Raw genomic sequence first — 9461 nt, 5'->3', positions numbered from 1 at the left:
CGAGCATACAGCCAAAACAACAGCTGGCTCCCCCTGTACTCGAGTACGTAGTACAACCCTTGCTCGACGTACTTGGAATATAATGCTCTTGAGCACTAGTATACTCGAGACAATGTGCTCGAATAAACTTGTGCTTGATGCCTTAGCCAAATGTTTAATGATCATAAGATTACTTGCTCGAGTATCGAGTCATACACAAGGGGTAGTGTGCTCAAAAGTACTTGTCAAACTTTACTCAAAATATATATGCCTGAGACACACCTGCAATCTAACCCTACTCTACTATGCATCATGCTCGAGACACTTAGAGATCTATCATGACCATAAAGTATGCTCGAGATACATTCTTAGCAGTGTTGTAACCTTTGCTCGACTCACTTAGATTACTACAGCTCAATGTGCTCGATGTACCCTTATGCTCGAAAGCCTTAGCAGATTGAGTCCTTCCTATGCCTGTACTCGAACACACATCCTAACGGTCTAGCAGACAAGTTTGCTCGAACTAAACAAATTGATCCATTAAGTTCTTAAGATCGAATCCTCATACCTAAGTGTCTAGCACACTTCTGTGCTTGAAACACTTATATGTTTCATCAGTCATATCTTTGTGCTCAAAGACCTAGGTCTGACAACTTATTATGCAATCATGCTCGAAATACATAACATCAATTTTCATATCATAGCATGTGCTCGAAAGTAAGATGCAGGCTCGAGTTTCTTAGCAATATTTCAGATCATCAGTATACTCAAAAGTAACATTCATGCTCGAACCACATAGATGAATCATACAAGTCACGTAGTATACTCAAAACAATGTAACACAAGCAAGCACAGTTTCTTTGCTCGAAACACTTAATTGATTTTTCAGTTCAGTTTGGCAATCACAACTGTTATGCCCCAAATTTCGGACATGATCACTCACGTTCTGTGCTCAAATTTCAACTTTTCATAAAGGATAATCATTTCAGAACAATGAGCTGAATTAAGCAATTTGTTTAAGGTGAGATAAGAGATCAAATTCCAGTGGAATATGCTATTGAAAACAATTTCATAGAAAGATCTCAACATGGGATCAGACTATTTAAGGCAAGATCACACCACTTCATGGTCAGTGTTATTATGACTTGAGTCAGGTTGACAGCAGGTACACTTAGCATAATGGTCATTGTTTTCTGTGATACATTTAGGGTTCAATTAGAGCATAAGTTAGGAATGGTTATCACTATATTTTCAGGTTGCTTCTAATCTCTTCTCAAAGCTTATTTAGCTTTCTCCAAATCACCCCGAATTGACTCCGACCCCCTGATGCCCTGGTCAAAATTGCTTTTTGTATAGTGAGCAGTTACTTATTTATATATATATACTTGTTTTAGATAACAGACTATAAGGTTGAACGTTGGACTTACATGCCATCCGGACTTGCATGCCTTACATTCAGGGTGTTTAGGACTTATTTGGATACCCACCCCTGTAGTTCCCTTAGTGCCCCTTAAGTCATAATAACAGATAACTTATCTCTTTATACTATTTTTGATCCTTTTATATTTTTCAATAACTTTATTTTTCTTTTCTTTCGATAAAGTTTGCCATATAACAATAATTTATATTTGCTCAAATACTGAGTAAATATTTTGTTAGACCAGAAACACAAACAGGCTCGTGTATGATTGGATAATAACCTTTCTGCCTATCATTCGGAGATATATGCTAGAGAGCATACCTTATCTTCCAATGTTTCCCCACATCAGACTTAGCATATTTAAATTTATATTACATATGACAACTACAGACTATGGAAAGCTATCATACATTGCCAATGACTGTACTCAAAGCCTTTTTAACTTATAATCCATGGGTTAGTTATCTTAAACAGTTTACTATCACTTCCCAAAGGTTGGATACTATTTCTATCCAAAAACTTTTATCCTTCCTTAAAGATTATAACTAGATAATCTTATCATATCTATTATGAGATCACCAAAAACAGTGTTGCTAAGTTAAAATTATTTCACAATTTCAAAAATCATTTCTTCTGAAAATTCATTTGAGGGGATTGATTTTGAAAATAGTGATGTCACTTAAGCATATTTAACAAACACCCACTTAACTAATGTCAAGCACATTCATTCAGATAGCATAGAACAAACAAATCAACACATAAGTCTATCGAGCATGCTCAGAAATTCATCGAGCATACTCGAAAGTCTTCCGAGCAACCTTAAAATATTTCAGTGCTTGTGCTAGAAAGACTTAGCTCCGTGCTCGAGTAGTTCACTTGTGCTTGGAATACTTAGAAAGTTTTCCAGAGCACATGTCCATGCTCGACCAGTAGCAATACAACATTTGTGCTCGAATTACTTGAGAAACCTCAAGTATGGTTTGTTTGTGTTCGAAGAACATCAAACACACCATAAAATACAGAGTTATGCTCGAAATACTTGGAAAAGTTTTCAAGACAAAATTCTATGCTCGAACAACTGAGCTATGACATCTGTACTCGAAAGACTTAGAATTGTCTTACAAGTACCTTTGCTTGTGCTCGAGAAGCAACAAGCACAATATCAAGCACAGATTCATGCTAGAAGTACTTAGAATCATAGGGATACATCATTCAAGCACAGATCAAAGTACCAAAAGCTGTAATTAGCAGTTTTAACAAAATTTCCACACAAAGACAGTTACATACATGATTCATGCAAGTAGAATAATCAGTCATGCATAGCAAATTATCATGCAAACATTCAAAGTGAGTAATTAAGATAATCAGTAAGAACTTCACTTAAGCACACATCCTAAATCAAACTTCATCAGCATTTATCATTCCTAGGCATTTTAACAGAGAATGAAACCAGGTTTTATCTAAAGGTTTGGTGAATAAATCAGCCAAATTATCATATGTATCTACCCTTTTCATTTCTATTAAACCTTTTTCCTGACAGTCCCTAATGAAATGATGTCTAATTTCAATGTGCTTAGTTTAGAATGTTGGACTGGATTCTTAACAATGAACATAGCAGCAGTATTATCAATTAAAATAGGTGTATGTAAGAAATTCAGACCATAATCCAGCAGTTGATTCTGAATCCACAGAACCTGTGCACAGCAGGCAGAAGCAACAATGTACTCAGCTTCAGCAGTAAAGATTGACACTGTAGCTTGCTTCTTGCATTGCCAAGACACCAACCTGTTCCCTAGAAACTGGCATCCTCCAGAGGTTGAATTTCTACTCATGTTGCAACCATCATAGTCACTATCCGTGTAGGCCATCAAGTCAAAGGAAGGGTTCTTTGAATACCAAATCCCTAAATCTGGTTTTCCCTTTAGATATCTGAAGATCCTCTTAACTACTAGCATATGTGAGACCTTGGGGTTAGCTTGGAATCTAGCACAGACACACACAGCAAACATAATATCTGGCCTAGATGCTGTAAGATACATCAGTGATCCTATCTTGGCCCTATATTCATGCTGGTCCACCAGCTCCCCTTTCTCATCAGGTACCATTTTCTCATGTGTCTCCATTGGTGTAGACACTATCTTGAAGTCTTGGCACTTGAACTTGTTAAGAATCTCTTGTACATACTTTGATTGATTAATAAAAATTCCATCAGCTTTCTATTGCACCTGAAGTCCAAGGAAGAAATTCATTTCCCCCATTGAACTCATTGTACTTGGATTTCATCACTTGCTCAAAATCCTTGCACATTTGTTCATTTGTAGGGCCAAAGATAATGTCATCCACATACACTTGCAACAACAGCAAATCCTTGTTCCATCTTTTGTAGAGCAGGGTCTTGTCAATAGCTCCTCTGCAGAAGCCATTTTCCAACATATGGTTTGATAACTTATCATACCAGGCCCTTGGTGCTTGATGCAGTCCATACAGTGCTTTGCTGAGTTTGTAAACCATGTTGGGATGAACTGGGTCTTCAAATCCTGGAGGTTGAGTGACATACACTTCTTCATCAATCTTTCCATTTAAGAATGCAGACTTTACATCAAGTTGATAGACTTTAATGTTCATTGATGCTGCATATGCCAGAAAGATCCTGATAGCCTCTAGTCTTGCAACTGGAGCAAAAACTTCATCAAAGTCCACTCCTTCTTCTTGTAAGCATCCTAGAGCCACCAATCTTTCTTTGTTCTTGATTACTATGCCCCTTTCATCTTTCTTTTCCTGAACACCCATTTTGTTCTAATAGCATACTTGCCTCTGGGCTTGTCAACCAAGTCCTATACATGTAAGTCTCTGAATTGGGCTAACTCTTCCTGCATAGCTTCTACCCAGCTGTTGTCCTTTAAAGCTTGTTTAATATTCTTCGGTTCAACTTGGGATAGAAAGCAGGCATACAGGCAGATGTTTGATTTTTCAGAAGAACTTCTTGTCACTCTTTCATGCAAGTCTCCTATTATATTCTCTGTAGGGTGATTTCTTTCAACAGAGGTAGTCTGCACAACTTGTTGTGCATACACGTCTATCTCCAGATCGGTCAAATTAGCCTCAGAAATTCCACTTTCATTTTTCTCTTGAGCTTCATCAGCTGCTTGAATTTGATAAATCTCTGATGATGATGCTTCAGTTGACCCAATTTGTAGAGAGTCAAACAAAGACCGAAACCTATCTTCAAATTGATTTATCCCTTCAGGCTGAGCAGGTTATTGACTTTGAATGGGTTCACTCTCCACATCACTTGGTCCTTCATTAGAAACTTCAACTGCAGTTTCTTGTTCATTCATCTTAACTTCAGCAGTTTGTTGGTTGCTTCGTTCAAAGTCAAATCCATTTGGATTAGGAGCAACTGATGACCATAGTTTGTCTAGATCAACTTGTTTTTGTTTTCCCTTCTCTTCAAAGCTGGTTCTGTACATACTATCATCCAAATCTTCATTATAGATTTTGAAAGACTTGATCATCTTTTACAAGTCAAAAAGCCATTTGGGACCTTCAACATTGTTAAAGTGGTTTTCATTGAATATTATGTCTAATGACTCAATGGCCACCATGTGCTCCTTCACATAGACTCTGTAAGCCTTTGAATGAGATGAGTAGCCCATAAAGAAACATTCCAGAGATTTTGACTGGAATTTGTTTAGATATTCCTTTGTATTTAACAATGAGCATCTGCGTCCAAAAGGCTTTAAGAACTTCACATAAGGCTTTCTTTTGAAGATAACCTCATATGGAGTTTTATTTTGAGCCTTGTTTAGTAGAACCCTGTTCAGCACATAACATGCATTGTTGTTTGCTTCTGCCCAGAAAGTAACTGGCAGATTTGCATCAGCAATCATGGTCCTTGCAGCTTCAATCAGTGTTCTGTTTCTTCTTTCTTCAACACCACTGCTCAGGAGTTATAGGTGCACTATATTGTTGAAAGATCCCCTTAGAAGTGCAGAATTCATCCATTATTCCATTCTTGAATTCTGTCCCATTGTCACTTCTAATGACTTTTACCTTTCTTTCAAGTTGATTTTCCATTTTTAGCACATAGGTTCTGATCAATTCTGGGGTTTCATCTTTGCTGCCCATAAAGTATACGCAAGTAAATCTTTAGTAATCATCTGTGATCACTAGGCAGTATCTCTTCTTTCCAATACTTGGAACACTCACTAGACCAAACAGATCCATGTGAAGCAGTTCCAAGACCTCATCAATGGTGTTTATCATTTTTCTCTTATGAGAGGATTTATGTTGTTTCCTTTTGAGGCAAGATGTGCATATTTCTTCAAGCTTGAATTCTCTTGTGGGAAGGCCAACAACATGTTCCACCTTTCACTAGCTTGTTCATGTTCTTCAAGTTGACATGACACATCTTCCTATGCCACAGTTTGGTCTCATTTTCAGTGGCCTTGGAAACAAAACATGAACCACCTCTAGATGTAGCAGTATTCATTCTTAGTTCATAGAGGTTGCCATTTCTTGGAGCCATCATCATGATCATCTCAGTTGGAATCACAAACTCAGGATTCAAAATCAGGAAGTGTTCATCATTGAAGGACACCTTGTACCCTTTGTCACAAACTTGAGAAATGCTGAGTAGATTGTATTGTAGTCCTTCAACATGCAGCACATTCTCAAAGGATACCTTGCCATTGGTGAGTGTTCCTCTTCCAACAATCTTCCCTCCATTTTCATCACTCCCAAAAGCAACTGGCCCTTCATATTTTCTTTCATAGTTGATGAGAGCACTCTTGTCACAGGTCATGTGCTTGGAACATCCATTGTCCATGTACCATAAGTCTAGTTCAAGGACTGTTCCTGCACATAAACACAAAAATGAAATTAGTTGGATTCTGAGTTACAAACTGCATCAGTTTGTAATTCAGTATCAGGTGAAGATTCATCAGGAGTTGGAACTGGAACTGGAAGTGGGTCTTCATACACATCTTCACATTCTTCTTTTGAGTCTGATTCTGACCCAGCTTTCACAACTTGTGGCATGATTAATTTTTCAGTTTGCACAATCACATAGTCTTTCTTTTGAGACAACTCCTGCTTAGTCTTCCATTGAAATCCTCTTGGTTCAAATCTCTGCTTCATCAGGAATTTTTCATCCCCATTCATAACACCAGGTCTAATATTTTCTTTTCCTTTGTCATTTGACCTTCTGTTCTTTGCATGTTTGCTTGATACCTTTGTATCATCCTTGATCTTCAAGACTTGTTTCAGTCTCTTTTCTAGCACTGATCTCTTCTCTTCATCATCTGAACTGCCTTTTTCTTCATTTAAGTATCTTTGATACATTTTCTTGTATCATTTCATGTCAAAGCCACAGACCACATCAGGAACCACAAACTCTTCCACTTCAAACCAGCAAGAGTCAGTGTGATGACCATAGGCATCACACTTCTTGCACCAGACTTTGGCATAGCTCCCCATGTCTTCACGTAATTGCTTCTCTTTAATTTTGTCACTGGGTTTAGGGAAGTCAAAGCCTAGGGAAGTTTTAGGACACAAAGAATTTCTGAAGTCCATTTTGATGGGTCTGTTTACATAAGGCACCAAATGGTATTTCTCTTTGACAAACTTGATTGGTTTTAACTTGGATGACATCTTTGAACAACTTCCTTCATCTTCATCAGTGAATCTTCTCATAGGTACATAGTCAACATCTCCAATGTCAAATAATTCATGGTTTGAGAATACTGGATAGATTGGAGGATGTGACTGATCATAAGAAGATTTCATTGCCTCTTCATTTCTTCTTTTGATTTCTGGCTGTGGTCTTGCACAAATGTCAAACACTACATGTTCTTTTCTAATCTTTTCATAGTGCTTCTTCAACTTTGGAGTCATCTTTGGCAGAAGAGGAATCTTTTCAGTTTTCTTCTTGTTTGATTCCTTTTTTTTTCTTGCCCTTAGATGATTTTGTGCTGCCACAACTGCAATTACTATCCTCACTGGAGTATTCACTCCATTTTTTTTTTCTGGTCATCCTTCTTTGCATTCTTCTTCATTTCTGGTTCTTCATTCTGTTTCACTGCAAATTCTCCATTCTTATCCACAAACACATCATCATACTATCTGACAAAATCAACTTTATCATCAAACATGTTCTTGAATTGTTTTAGATATTCACTCCTGCTTTCCTTGTCTACTTTCAGTGGGTAGCTGTCACAGAAAGGTGGTGGCACCTTTTTGTACTTCTCTTCCTCTGTCATTTTATCCACAAAACCCACTATATTTCCTGTAGAAACAAGGTTATTCAAGAATTCCATTTGAATTAATAAATTAGCATTCTTCAATTTCTCTTCAGCATACATCTTTTTCAAACCCTCAATTTCAACTGTCATTTTTGATTGGGTTCGGTATGCCAGCATACAGTCTTCTTCAAGCCCCTTGATTTGATTTTCATAAGTTGCTTCACTGGCTTCATACACATTCAAGAATGCTTCCTTTCTTCCACACTCAGTTTTCCATTTTCCAACCTCCTGATTGAGTTCATCAATAGTAATAAGAAGATCAGAAATTGAAATATCAGATTGTACCTGCACATTTGAAGATCCAGGCTTGTCATGCACTTTGGCCATGTAGCTGGAGAATGGATAACATTCGTTTAGAATCAAATTCATATGCTGGAGATGTCATGTATGAGGTGGTTTATAAGGCGAGTGAAGCCTCGTTCATAGGAGATGTCAGCGAATGAGGTTTATTCCTATATATATATGTAACTCTAATGAGCTAATAAAAAGTTATCAGTTTATTTACGCGTTTAAGCCTTGTTACTATGTCAATTTCTCTCCATGCACACACTTCACACAATTAAACCTAATTGATTAATGCATTGATATACCTAATAACTAGACTAGATCCCGATATAGATTCTCATGTGGTATTAAAGCCTTCGGTTACATATGTCTATAGGGTTTTTGGATCAAGACACTATAAGGGCATCTGTATTGGTGCATAGAAAAAAATCCCCTTTTTGCTCGTCAGAGTGATGCTACCCTATAAGAACTTTCGACGTGTCAGAAAAAAATGAAAATAATATTAATATGTATGATTTAGAAATGAGATGCCAAATTGGGTTTAGGGTAGTAGAATTTGTAATTGTCTTAAAAAGAAATTATTATTTTTATTTAATACCCAACGACCATCTTTGGCTAAACATACCCCTCAAACAACGTTCACAGCCATATGTTCCACGCTAAAAAGCCCATGAAAAAAATGGCTGAATCGTAACGGTGTTAGGTCGTTTGGTTGGACAATCAAGACACCTCATTCCACACTCCGAGCCCAAAAGCCATTGAAGAAATGGTTGACTCGTAATTGTTAAAACTTTTGAAAAAGTATTGAATTCTATATTTATTTTTAGGGCAATTATATATTTCCCACCGTCCCTAACTTTTAAATGCATATTTACCCAACCCAAAATTTCAATCGCGTATTTCCCCCTTCTTTAATTATAAAAATAAGAAATTACCCATTTTAATTTATTTTATTAAAAATAATTTATGTAATTACTATTTTACCCTTAATTTAATGTGGTTTCAACCAAAAGGCAACAAATCCTAACGAAGGGGGGGGGGGGGTGGTGAAAAAACCCATACCCTAAATAATCTAACTATAAAAGCTAACGTAAACCCAAAAACAAACCCGAAGGCTGAACCGAGAAGGTTTTGGTTTTGTTTATTTATTTATTTTGGGTGTATGATTATTTATTTGATTTTCTTTTTTATGGGTTTTTGGATAGAGTTTTTAATTAAGTTATAAAAGGATAATTTACAAAAAGAAATATGTAATTGAATTTTTTGGGTTGCTTTGCATTTAAAAGATTATGTGATCGATCCTTATTTTTATTTTAGTCTGGGGGAAAAGAAAATAATAATAATAATCCAGTTGGTTGAAAGAAATCTTGTGGGTTGGTTCCTCTGCGTTATCTGTCTGTCTATCTATCTATCTGTTTATTTTTTATTATTGTTTCTGGCTACTGCCATGGAAGTAGTCTCGACCACGAAGCTTC

The sequence above is a fragment of the Bidens hawaiensis genome, unplaced genomic scaffold (genome assembly GCF_021521415.1).
Source record: "Bidens hawaiensis isolate Kalapana, Puna unplaced genomic scaffold, B.hawaiensis_p1.1 tig00000657_1, whole genome shotgun sequence".
Lineage (NCBI taxonomy): Eukaryota > Viridiplantae > Streptophyta > Magnoliopsida > Asterales > Asteraceae > Bidens > Bidens hawaiensis.
The sequence above is the reverse complement of the archived record's forward strand: the minus strand, read 5'-3'. Positions refer to the sequence as shown.